Genomic DNA, 13,396 nt, shown 5'->3' on the forward strand with positions numbered 1-13,396 from the left:
AATGCTTATTCAATACCGCCAGCAGATGGAGACACTGGGGGATAATTTTCTAAGGATTTATACTGATTTTTCCTGTCTGAATTTGTCGCACAGAAAGTTGCAGGCCAAATATGTGTGACATTTCTGCGACTTTAGCTTCTAGAGCATTTTTACAACATTATACATAGGTGCTGAATACATAAAAAGCGACTGTTCAGCGACAGACAAGTCGCATCGGCTGAAAGTAGGCCAGAATGTCAGTCCATGTTGGAGCAGGTTTAGATACAGTCTAAAGTATAGATCTCAAAGTCTGTGCACAGAATTTAGCAAGGGCCTCGCACCTTCTGATGCATCAGGTAGGTGCACAATAGCATAGCCTAACCCTCTGTACTTTGGTCTATATTGATGCGGGACATAGACAGCCAGCTGATGACCAATCCATTAGTGCAATGGATGGCTGGAAGCATTTGTCTTTGCCTTTGCAATACCACAGAAGCAATGCATGGTCAATGTACAGCAATGACACACCTGTGTGAACAGCCAGGAGACCCCCCCCCCCCCCATGTTATGTTACATAGTTACATAGTTAGTACGGTCGAAAAAAGACATATGTCCATCAAGTTCAACCAGGGAATTAAGTGGTAGGGGTGTGGCGCGATATTGGGGAAGGGATGAGATTTTATATTTCTTCATAAGCATTAATCTTATTTTGTCAATTAGGAACATTCAGCACCCACCCGCTATCAAGGCAGCTGCCTATCATGTCATGCCCTACCTGCACAGGTGTGCTGGCTACTCAAATGATCCAATTAAGGAGGCCATTTAGTCAGCAGCAGCAGAAGTCCTGTGCCTGGACGCTCCAACAGCGGCCAGACACAAGCAGAAGCAGAAGCAGCAGAAGCAGCAGCAGCACCACCTTTTGTTTTTTGGCTGCAGCAGCAGCAAGGCCCACAGGGCTGGCTAGCTGGCTAGCCAGCAAGCAGGTAGCAATGAAAGTAGGAATCTTTCTTTTTAACCCTGTAAGGGGGTGGTGCACTGTACCCGAAGATACTGCCATATCGGGTCAATGCATAGGGCGACGGAAGCAAGCTTCGAAATCGGCCCCCGTTCTCAAAAATCCATTTAATATATGGTCCCCAGATAGGGGACGTATCAGATATTAAACTGATAAGAACAGATACTACACTTGATCTTAGCCAAAAGGCCGAGAAGCGATAACCGTGAAAGGGGCGGGCCCAACAAGGTGCCCTTCATGGGCACTATCACTGCTTGCTGTCAGGGAGGCTGCCAGACAATTTTCCATGCACACTCTGGGCTGGGGGGCAGTCAACCACCAGTACACACAGCAGAACCTAAACCCATACCATTATTGCTAAGCAGCAAGACAGGGGCCCATTGCACTCCCACGGGGCCTTTTTAAATGCAATCCATAACCCGGATTTGCCAGGAACCCTTCTTACTCCTCCTACTTGCATGTGACACTGGGCTTAGGATCTGCATAGGAAACACACACACAAGCACACACCTACCTTTGTTGCCTGCAGATGCCTCCTTGGCTGTCCCCAAACGCTATCAAACCAACACCCACGGGAAGCTGTAAGCATAGAGGACATGCCTGCACCCCATTGGACTTACCTGTGTGGGTTAAACCCGGGTTATTTGACAACCTATGGCGGTGATGGTTCTGCTCAGGCAGAGCAGTGCTGATGCTCCTCATAAAGCTGTCGCTGCTGTGAAGGTTCTAGGTGACATCACAAATCCCTATGGTTACATACACAACAAAGCTGGGTTGTTGTTGTTTACACTCTGCAAGGCCTGTGGAAGTGAGTGACATCATAGCACTGTAGTTCTGAGGGTTCTAGATGGATGCAACAATCTCCTGTTGCTTCTATGAAGGCCATAATAGACGACATCACCAAACAGCTCCATAGTCACATACACAGCAAAGGAGAGATGTTGTTTACACCTAGTGATGTCAGTGGTATTGAGTGACATCACAGCACAGTGCTAAGGCTCCTGGGCCTGGACACAGCAGCGGCTGCAATATCTCAACGGAGAATACGTTTATATATATGTGTGTGTGTGCGCGTATATATATATATATATATATATATATATATATATATATATATATATATTTCTCCGCCGAAATCACTTTTAAACCCATTTCCACCTTTTTTTCCCTTCTCTTCCTCTTACTTTTTTTTCACGTTTTTTTACGTTTTTCTCCTTTTCGCCTCTTTTCTGGGCGTATTATTCTTCTTTTTCTTCTTTTTTTTCGTCTAATGCATACCCCATCAGTGCAGCAATGCTTATTCAATACCGCCAGCAGATGGAGACACTGGGGGATAATTTTCTAAGGATTTATACTGATTTTTCCTGTCTGAATTTGTCGCACAGAAAGTTGCAGGCCAAATATGTGTGACATTTCTGCGACTTTAGCTTCTAGAGCATTTTTACAACATTATACATAGGTGCTGAATACATAAAAAGCGACTGTTCAGCGACAGACAAGTCGCATCGGCTGAAAGTAGGCCAGAATGTCAGTCCATGTTGGAGCAGGTTTAGATACAGTCTAAAGTATAGATCTCAAAGTCTGTGCACAGAATTTAGCAAGGGCCTCGCACCTTCTGATGCATCAGGTAGGTGCACAATAGCATAGCCTAACCCTCTGTACTTTGGTCTATATTGATGCGGGACATAGACAGCCAGCTGATGACCAATCCATTAGTGCAATGGATGGCTGGAAGCATTTGTCTTTGCCTTTGCAATACCACAGAAGCAATGCATGGTCAATGTACAGCAATGACACACCTGTGTGAACAGCCAGGAGACCCCCCCCCCCCCCCCCCATGTTATGTTACATAGTTACATAGTTAGTACGGTCGAAAAAAGACATATGTCCATCAAGTTCAACCAGGGAATTAAGGGGTAGGGGTGTGGCGCGATATTGGGGAAGGGATGAGATTTTATATTTCTTCATAAGCATTAATCTTATTTTGTCAATTAGGAACATTCAGCACCCACCCGCTATCAAGGCAGCTGCCTATCATGTCATGCCCTACCTGCACAGGTGTGCTGGCTACTCAAATGATCCAATTAAGGAGGCCATTTAGTCAGCAGCAGCAGAAGTCCTGTGCCTGGACGCTCCAACAGCGGCCAGACACAAGCAGAAGCAGAAGCAGCAGAAGCAGCAGCAGCACCACCTTTTGTTTTTTGGCTGCAGCAGCAGCAAGGCCCACAGGGCTGGCTAGCTGGCTAGCCAGCAAGCAGGTAGCAATGAAAGTAGGAATCTTTCTTTTTAACCCTGTAAGGGGGTGGTGCACTGTACCCGAAGATACTGCCATATCGGGTCAATGCATAGGGCGACGGAAGCAAGCTTCGAAATCGGCCCCCGTTCTCAAAAATCCATTTAATATATGGTCCCCAGATAGGGGACGTATCAGATATTAAACTGATAAGAACAGATACTACACTTGATCTTAGCCAAAAGGCCGAGAAGCGATAACCGTGAAAGGGGCGGGCCCAACAAGGTGCCCTTCATGGGCACTATCACTGCTTGCTGTCAGGGAGGCTGCCAGACAATTTTCCATGCACACTCTGGGCTGGGGGGCAGTCAACCACCAGTACACACAGCAGAACCTAAACCCATACCATTATTGCTAAGCAGCAAGACAGGGGCCCATTGCACTCCCACGGGGCCTTTTTAAATGCAATCCATAACCCGGATTTGCCAGGAACCCTTCTTACTCCTCCTACTTGCATGTGACACTGGGCTTAGGATCTGCATAGGAAACACACACAAGCACACACCTACCTTTGTTGCCTGCAGATGCCTCCTTGGCTGTCCCCAAACGGTATCAAACCAACACCCACGGGAAGCTGTAAGCATAGAGGACATGCCTGCACCCCATTGGACTTACCTGTGTGGGTTAAACCCGGGTTATTTGACAACCTATGGCGGTGATGGTTCTGCTCAGGCAGAGCAGTGCTGATGCTCCTCATAAAGCTGTCGCTGCTGTGAAGGTTCTAGGTGACATCACAAATCCCTATGGTTACATACACAACAAAGCTGGGTTGTTGTTGTTTACACTCTGCAAGGCCTGTGGAAGTGAGTGACATCATAGCACTGTAGTTCTGAGGGTTCTAGATGGATGCAACAATCTCCTGTTGCTTCTATGAAGGCCATAATAGACGACATCACCAAACAGCTCCATAGTCACATACACAGCAAAGGAGAGATGTTGTTTACACCTAGTGATGTCAGTGGTATTGAGTGACATCACAGCACAGTGCTAAGGCTCCTGGGCCTGGACACAGCAGCGGCTGCAATATCTCAACGGAGAATACGTTTATATATATGTGTGTGTGTGCGCGTATATATATATATATATATATATATATATATATATATATATTTCTCCGCCGAAATCACTTTTAAACCCATTTCCACCTTTTTTTCCCTTCTCTTCCTCTTACTTTTTTTTCACGTTTTTTTACGTTTTTCTCCTTTTCGCCTCTTTTCTGGGCGTATTATTCTTCTTTTTCTTCTTTTTTTTCGTCTAATGCATACCCCATCAGTGCAGCAATGCTTATTCAATACCGCCAGCAGATGGAGACACTGGGGGATAATTTTCTAAGGATTTATACTGATTTTTCCTGTCTGAATTTGTCGCACAGAAAGTTGCAGGCCAAATATGTGTGACATTTCTGCGACTTTAGCTTCTAGAGCATTTTTACAACATTATACATAGGTGCTGAATACATAAAAAGCGACTGTTCAGCGACAGACAAGTCGCATCGGCTGAAAGTAGGCCAGAATGTCAGTCCATGTTGGAGCAGGTTTAGATACAGTCTAAAGTATAGATCTCAAAGTCTGTGCACAGAATTTAGCAAGGGCCTCGCACCTTCTGATGCATCAGGTAGGTGCACAATAGCATAGCCTAACCCTCTGTACTTTGGTCTATATTGATGCGGGACATAGACAGCCAGCTGATGACCAATCCATTAGTGCAATGGATGGCTGGAAGCATTTGTCTTTGCCTTTGCAATACCACAGAAGCAATGCATGGTCAATGTACAGCAATGACACACCTGTGTGAACAGCCAGGAGACCCCCCCCCCCCCCCCATGTTATGTTACATAGTTACATAGTTAGTACGGTCGAAAAAAGACATATGTCCATCAAGTTCAACCAGGGAATTAAGGGGTAGGGGTGTGGCGCGATATTGGGGAAGGGATGAGATTTTATATTTCTTCATAAGCATTAATCTTATTTTGTCAATTAGGAACATTCAGCACCCACCCGCTATCAAGGCAGCTGCCTATCATGTCATGCCCTACCTGCACAGGTGTGCTGGCTACTCAAATGATCCAATTAAGGAGGCCATTTAGTCAGCAGCAGCAGAAGTCCTGTGCCTGGACGCTCCAACAGCGGCCAGACACAAGCAGAAGCAGAAGCAGCAGAAGCAGCAGCAGCACCACCTTTTGTTTTTTGGCTGCAGCAGCAGCAAGGCCCACAGGGCTGGCTAGCTGGCTAGCCAGCAAGCAGGTAGCAATGAAAGTAGGAATCTTTCTTTTTAACCCTGTAAGGGGGTGGTGCACTGTACCCGAAGATACTGCCATATCGGGTCAATGCATAGGGCGACGGAAGCAAGCTTCGAAATCGGCCCCCGTTCTCAAAAATCCATTTAATATATGGTCCCCAGATAGGGGACGTATCAGATATTAAACTGATAAGAACAGATACTACACTTGATCTTAGCCAAAAGGCCGAGAAGCGATAACCGTGAAAGGGGCGGGCCCAACAAGGTGCCCTTCATGGGCACTATCACTGCTTGCTGTCAGGGAGGCTGCCAGACAATTTTCCATGCACACTCTGGGCTGGGGGGCAGTCAACCACCAGTACACACAGCAGAACCTAAACCCATACCATTATTGCTAAGCAGCAAGACAGGGGCCCATTGCACTCCCACGGGGCCTTTTTAAATGCAATCCATAACCCGGATTTGCCAGGAACCCTTCTTACTCCTCCTACTTGCATGTGACACTGGGCTTAGGATCTGCATAGGAAACACACACACAAGCACACACCTACCTTTGTTGCCTGCAGATGCCTCCTTGGCTGTCCCCAAACGGTATCAAACCAACACCCACGGGAAGCTGTAAGCATAGAGGACATGCCTGCACCCCATTGGACTTACCTGTGTGGGTTAAACCCGGGTTATTTGACAACCTATGGCGGTGATGATTCTGCTCAGGCAGAGCAGTGCTGATGCTCCTCATAAAGCTGTCGCTGCTGTGAAGGTTCTAGGTGACATCACAAATCCCTATGGTTACATACACAACAAAGCTGGGTTGTTGTTGTTTACACTCTGCAAGGCCTGTGGAAGTGAGTGACATCATAGCACTGTAGTTCTGAGGGTTCTAGATGGATGCAACAATCTCCTGTTGCTTCTATGAAGGCCATAATAGACGACATCACCAAACAGCTCCATAGTCACATACACAGCAAAGGAGAGATGTTGTTTACACCTAGTGATGTCAGTGGTATTGAGTGACATCACAGCACAGTGCTAAGGCTCCTGGGCCTGGACACAGCAGCGGCTGCAATATCTCAACGGAGAATACGTTTATATATATGTGTGTGTGTGCGCGTATATATATATATATATATATATATATATATATATATATATATTTCTCCGCCAAAATCACTTTTAAACCCATTTCCACCTTTTTTTCCCTTCTCTTCCTCTTACTTTTTTTTCACGTTTTTTTACGTTTTTCTCCTTTTCGCCTCTTTTCTGGGCGTATTATTCTTCTTTTTCTTCTTTTTTTTCGTCTAATGCATATCCCATCAGTGCAGCAATGCTTATTCAATACCGCCAGCAGATGGAGACACTGGGGGATAATTTTCTAAGGATTTATACTGATTTTTCCTGTCTGAATTTGTCGCACAGAAAGTTGCAGGCCAAATATGTGTGACATTTCTGCGACTTTAGCTTCTAGAGCATTTTTACAACATTATACATAGGTGCTGAATACATAAAAAGCGACTGTTCAGCGACAGACAAGTCGCATCGGCTGAAAGTAGGCCAGAATGTCAGTCCATGTTGGAGCAGGTTTAGATACAGTCTAAAGTATAGATCTCAAAGTCTGTGCACAGAATTTAGCAAGGGCCTCGCACCTTCTGATGCATCAGGTAGGTGCACAATAGCATAGCCTAACCCTCTGTACTTTGGTCTATATTGATGCGGGACATAGACAGCCAGCTGATGACCAATCCATTAGTGCAATGGATGGCTGGAAGCATTTGTCTTTGCCTTTGCAATACCACAGAAGCAATGCATGGTCAATGTACAGCAATGACACACCTGTGTGAACAGCCAGGAGACCCCCCCCCCCCATGTTATGTTACATAGTTACATAGTTAGTACGGTCGAAAAAAGACATATGTCCATCAAGTTCAACCAGGGAATTAAGGGGTAGGGGTGTGGCGCGATATTGGGGAAGGGATGAGATTTTATATTTCTTCATAAGCATTAATCTTATTTTGTCAATTAGGAACATTCAGCACCCACCCGCTATCAAGGCAGCTGCCTATCATGTCATGCCCTACCTGCACAGGTGTGCTGGCTACTCAAATGATCCAATTAAGGAGGCCATTTAGTCAGCAGCAGCAGAAGTCCTGTGCCTGGACGCTCCAACAGCGGCCAGACACAAGCAGAAGCAGAAGCAGCAGAAGCAGCAGCAGCACCACCTTTTGTTTTTTGGCTGCAGCAGCAGCAAGGCCCACAGGGCTGGCTAGCTGGCTAGCCAGCAAGCAGGTAGCAATGAAAGTAGGAATCTTTCTTTTTAACCCTGTAAGGGGGTGGTGCACTGTACCCGAAGATACTGCCATATCGGGTCAATGCATAGGGCGACGGAAGCAAGCTTCGAAATCGGCCCCCGTTCTCAAAAATCCATTTAATATATGGTCCCCAGATAGGGGACGTATCAGATATTAAACTGATAAGAACAGATACTACACTTGATCTTAGCCAAAAGGCCGAGAAGCGATAACCGTGAAAGGGGCGGGCCCAACAAGGTGCCCTTCATGGGCACTATCACTGCTTGCTGTCAGGGAGGCTGCCAGACAATTTTCCATGCACACTCTGGGCTGGGGGGCAGTCAACCACCAGTACACACAGCAGAACCTAAACCCATACCATTATTGCTAAGCAGCAAGACAGGGGCCCATTGCACTCCCACGGGGCCTTTTTAAATGCAATCCATAACCCGGATTTGCCAGGAACCCTTCTTACTCCTCCTACTTGCATGTGACACTGGGCTTAGGATCTGCATAGGAAACACACACACAAGCACACACCTACCTTTGTTGCCTGCAGATGCCTCCTTGGCTGTCCCCAAACGGTATCAAACCAACACCCACGGGAAGCTGTAAGCATAGAGGACATGCCTGCACCCCATTGGACTTACCTGTGTGGGTTAAACCCGGGTTATTTGACAACCTATGGCGGTGATGGTTCTGCTCAGGCAGAGCAGTGCTGATGCTCCTCATAAAGCTGTCGCTGCTGTGAAGGTTCTAGGTGACATCACAAATCCCTATGGTTACATACACAACAAAGCTGGGTTGTTGTTGTTTACACTCTGCAAGGCCTGTGGAAGTGAGTGACATCATAGCACTGTAGTTCTGACGGTTCTAGATGGATGCAACAATCTCCTGTTGCTTCTATGAAGGCCATAATAGACGACATCACCAAACAGCTCCATAGTCACATACACAGCAAAGGAGAGATGTTGTTTACACCTAGTGATGTCAGTGGTATTGAGTGACATCACAGCACAGTGCTAAGGCTCCTGGGCCTGGACACAGCAGCGGCTGCAATATCTCAACGGAGAATACGTTTATATATATGTGTGTGTGTGCGCGTATATATATATATATATATATATATTTCTCCGCCAAAATCACTTTTAAACCCATTTCCACCTTTTTTTCCCTTCTCTTCCTCTTACTTTTTTTTCACGTTTTTTTACGTTTTTCTCCTTTTCGCCTCTTTTCTGGGCGTATTATTCTTCTTTTTCTTCTTTTTTTTCGTCTAATGCATATCCCATCAGTGCAGCAATGCTTATTCAATACCGCCAGCAGATGGAGACACTGGGGGATAATTTTCTAAGGATTTATACTGATTTTTCCTGTCTGAATTTGTCGCACAGAAAGTTGCAGGCCAAATATGTGTGACATTTCTGCGACTTTAGCTTCTAGAGCATTTTTACAACATTATACATAGGTGCTGAATACATAAAAAGCGACTGTTCAGCGACAGACAAGTCGCATCGGCTGAAAGTAGGCCAGAATGTCAGTCCATGTTGGAGCAGGTTTAGATACAGTCTAAAGTATAGATCTCAAAGTCTGTGCACAGAATTTAGCAAGGGCCTCGCACCTTCTGATGCATCAGGTAGGTGCATAATAGCATAGCCTAACCCTCTGTACTTTGGTCTATATTGATGCGGGACATAGACAGCCAGCTGATGACCAATCCATTAGTGCAATGGATGGCTGGAAGCATTTGTCTTTGCCTTTGCAATACCACAGAAGCAATGCATGGTCAATGTACAGCAATGACACACCTGTGTGAACAGCCAGGAGACCCCCCCCCCCCCCCCATGTTATGTTACATAGTTACATAGTTAGTACGGTCGAAAAAAGACATATGTCCATCAAGTTCAACCAGGGAATTAAGGGGTAGGGGTGTGGCGCGATATTGGGGAAGGGATGAGATTTTATATTTCTTCATAAGCATTAATCTTATTTTGTCAATTAGGAACATTCAGCACCCACCCGCTATCAAGGCAGCTGCCTATCATGTCATGCCCTACCTGCACAGGTGTGCTGGCTACTCAAATGATCCAATTAAGGAGGCCATTTAGTCAGCAGCAGCAGAAGTCCTGTGCCTGGACGCTCCAACAGCGGCCAGACACAAGCAGAAGCAGAAGCAGCAGAAGCAGCAGCAGCACCACCTTTTGTTTTTTGGCTGCAGCAGCAGCAAGGCCCACAGGGCTGGCTAGCTGGCTAGCCAGCAAGCAGGTAGCAATGAAAGTAGGAATCTTTCTTTTTAACCCTGTAAGGGGGTGGTGCACTGTACCCGAAGATACTGCCATATCGGGTCAATGCATAGGGCGACGGAAGCAAGCTTCGAAATCGGCCCCCGTTCTCAAAAATCCATTTAATATATGGTCCCCAGATAGGGGACGTATCAGATATTAAACTGATAAGAACAGATACTACACTTGATCTTAGCCAAAAGGCCGAGAAGCGATAACCGTGAAAGGGGCGGGCCCAACAAGGTGCCCTTCATGGGCACTATCACTGCTTGCTGTCAGGGAGGCTGCCAGACAATTTTCCATGCACACTCTGGGCTGGGGGGCAGTCAACCACCAGTACACACAGCAGAACCTAAACCCATACCATTATTGCTAAGCAGCAAGACAGGGGCCCATTGCACTCCCACGGGGCCTTTTTAAATGCAATCCATAACCCGGATTTGCCAGGAACCCTTCTTACTCCTCCTACTTGCATGTGACACTGGGCTTAGGATCTGCATAGGAAACACACACACAAGCACACACCTACCTTTGTTGCCTGCAGATGCCTCCTTGGCTGTCCCCAAACGGTATCAAACCAACACCCACGGGAAGCTGTAAGCATAGAGGACATGCCTGCACCCCATTGGACTTACCTGTGTGGGTTAAACCCGGGTTATTTGACAACCTATGGCGGTGATGGTTCTGCTCAGGCAGAGCAGTGCTGATGCTCCTCATAAAGCTGTCGCTGCTGTGAAGGTTCTAGGTGACATCACAAATCCCTATGGTTACATACACAACAAAGCTGGGTTGTTGTTGTTTACACTCTGCAAGGCCTGTGGAAGTGAGTGACATCATAGCACTGTAGTTCTGAGGGTTCTAGATGGATGCAACAATCTCCTGTTGCTTCTATGAAGGCCATAATAGACGACATCACCAAACAGCTCCATAGTCACATACACAGCAAAGGAGAGATGTTGTTTACACCTAGTGATGTCAGTGGTATTGAGTGACATCACAGCACAGTGCTAAGGCTCCTGGGCCTGGACACAGCAGCGGCTGCAATATCTCAACGGAGAATACGTTTATATATATGTGTGTGTGTGCGCGTATATATATATATATATATATATATATATATATATATATATATATATATTTCTCCGCCGAAATCACTTTTAAACCCATTTCCACCTTTTTTTCCCTTCTCTTCCTCTTACTTTTTTTTCACGTTTTTTTACGTTTTTCTCCTTTTCGCCTCTTTTCTGGGCGTATTATTCTTCTTTTTCTTCTTTTTTTTCGTCTAATGCATACCCCATCAGTGCAGCAATGCTTATTCAATACCGCCAGCAGATGGAGACACTGGGGGATAATTTTCTAAGGATTTATACTGATTTTTCCTGTCTGAATTTGTCGCACAGAAAGTTGCAGGCCAAATATGTGTGACATTTCTGCGACTTTAGCTTCTAGAGCATTTTTACAACATTATACATAGGTGCTGAATACATAAAAAGCGACTGTTCAGCGACAGACAAGTCGCATCGGCTGAAAGTAGGCCAGAATGTCAGTCCATGTTGGAGCAGGTTTAGATACAGTCTAAAGTATAGATCTCAAAGTCTGTGCACAGAATTTAGCAAGGGCCTCGCACCTTCTGATGCATCAGGTAGGTGCACAATAGCATAGCCTAACCCTCTGTACTTTGGTCTATATTGATGCGGGACATAGACAGCCAGCTGATGACCAATCCATTAGTGCAATGGATGGCTGGAAGCATTTGTCTTTGCCTTTGCAATACCACAGAAGCAATGCATGGTCAATGTACAGCAATGACACACCTGTGTGAACAGCCAGGAGACCCCCCCCCCCCCCCCCCATGTTATGTTACATAGTTACATAGTTAGTACGGTCGAAAAAAGACATATGTCCATCAAGTTCAACCAGGGAATTAAGGGGTAGGGGTGTGGCGCGATATTGGGGAAGGGATGAGATTTTATATTTCTTCATAAGCATTAATCTTATTTTGTCAATTAGGAACATTCAGCACCCACCCGCTATCAAGGCAGCTGCCTATCATGTCATGCCCTACCTGCACAGGTGTGCTGGCTACTCAAATGATCCAATTAAGGAGGCCATTTAGTCAGCAGCAGCAGAAGTCCTGTGCCTGGACGCTCCAACAGCGGCCAGACACAAGCAGAAGCAGAAGCAGCAGAAGCAGCAGCAGCACCACCTTTTGTTTTTTGGCTGCAGCAGCAGCAAGGCCCACAGGGCTGGCTAGCTGGCTAGCCAGCAAGCAGGTAGCAATGAAAGTAGGAATCTTTCTTTTTAACCCTGTAAGGGGGTGGTGCACTGTACCCGAAGATACTGCCATATCGGGTCAATGCATAGGGCGACGGAAGCAAGCTTCGAAATCGGCCCCCGTTCTCAAAAATCCATTTAATATATGGTCCCCAGATAGGGGACGTATCAGATATTAAACTGATAAGAACAGATACTACACTTGATCTTAGCCAAAAGGCCGAGAAGCGATAACCGTGAAAGGGGCGGGCCCAACAAGGTGCCCTTCATGGGCACTATCACTGCTTGCTGTCAGGGAGGCTGCCAGACAATTTTCCATGCACACTCTGGGCTGGGGGGCAGTCAACCACCAGTACACACAGCAGAACCTAAACCCATACCATTATTGCTAAGCAGCAAGACAGGGGCCCATTGCACTCCCACGGGGCCTTTTTAAATGCAATCCATAACCCGGATTTGCCAGGAACCCTTCTTACTCCTCCTACTTGCATGTGACACTGGGCTTAGGATCTGCATAGGAAACACACACACAAGCACACACCTACCTTTGTTGCCTGCAGATGCCTCCTTGGCTGTCCCCAAACGGTATCAAACCAACACCCACGGGAAGCTGTAAGCATAGAGGACATGCCTGCACCCCATTGGACTTACCTGTGTGGGTTAAACCCGGGTTATTTGACAACCTATGGCGGTGATGGTTCTGCTCAGGCAGAGCAGTGCTGATGCTCCTCATAAAGCTGTCGCTGCTGTGAAGGTTCTAGGTGACATCACAAATCCCTATGGTTACATACACAACAAAGCTGGGTTGTTGTTGTTTACACTCTGCAAGGCCTGTGGAAGTGAGTGACATCATAGCACTGTAGTTCTGAGGGTTCTAGATGGATGCAACAATCTCCTGTTGCTTCTATGAAGGCCATAATAGACGACATCACCAAACAGCTCCATAGTCACATACACAGCAAAGGAGAGATGTTGTTTACACCTAGTGATGTCAGTGGTATTGAGTGACATCACAGCACAGTGCTAAGGCTCC

At 46.3% G+C, this 13,396-nt stretch overlaps 6 non-coding genes across 6 annotated transcripts; all 6 read right to left on the bottom strand.

The window, feature by feature from the left end:
• Positions 1 to 1,004: 1,004 nt before the first annotated feature.
• LOC130312472 (U2 spliceosomal RNA) lies at positions 1,005 to 1,195 on the bottom strand. The gene has a single exon (XR_008860587.1). It is a non-coding gene; the product is annotated as a U2 spliceosomal RNA (small nuclear RNA).
• Positions 1,196 to 3,294: 2,099 nt separating this feature from the next.
• LOC130312473 (U2 spliceosomal RNA) lies at positions 3,295 to 3,485 on the bottom strand. The gene has a single exon (XR_008860588.1). It is a non-coding gene; the product is annotated as a U2 spliceosomal RNA (small nuclear RNA).
• Positions 3,486 to 5,572: 2,087 nt separating this feature from the next.
• Positions 5,573 to 5,763, bottom strand: LOC130312474 (U2 spliceosomal RNA). Its single transcript, XR_008860589.1, has one exon. It is a non-coding gene; the product is annotated as a U2 spliceosomal RNA (small nuclear RNA).
• A 2,087-nt stretch (positions 5,764 to 7,850) lies between these two features.
• On the bottom strand, positions 7,851 to 8,041 carry LOC130312475 (U2 spliceosomal RNA). Its single transcript, XR_008860590.1, has one exon. It is a non-coding gene; the product is annotated as a U2 spliceosomal RNA (small nuclear RNA).
• Positions 8,042 to 10,114: 2,073 nt separating this feature from the next.
• On the bottom strand, positions 10,115 to 10,305 carry LOC130312476 (U2 spliceosomal RNA). The gene has a single exon (XR_008860591.1). It is a non-coding gene; the product is annotated as a U2 spliceosomal RNA (small nuclear RNA).
• A 2,099-nt stretch (positions 10,306 to 12,404) lies between these two features.
• On the bottom strand, positions 12,405 to 12,595 carry LOC130312479 (U2 spliceosomal RNA). The gene has a single exon (XR_008860593.1). It is a non-coding gene; the product is annotated as a U2 spliceosomal RNA (small nuclear RNA).
• Positions 12,596 to 13,396: the final 801 nt, after the last annotated feature.

The sequence above is a fragment of the Hyla sarda genome, unplaced genomic scaffold (assembly GCF_029499605.1).
Source record: "Hyla sarda isolate aHylSar1 unplaced genomic scaffold, aHylSar1.hap1 scaffold_172, whole genome shotgun sequence".
Taxonomy (NCBI): domain Eukaryota; kingdom Metazoa; phylum Chordata; class Amphibia; order Anura; family Hylidae; genus Hyla; species Hyla sarda.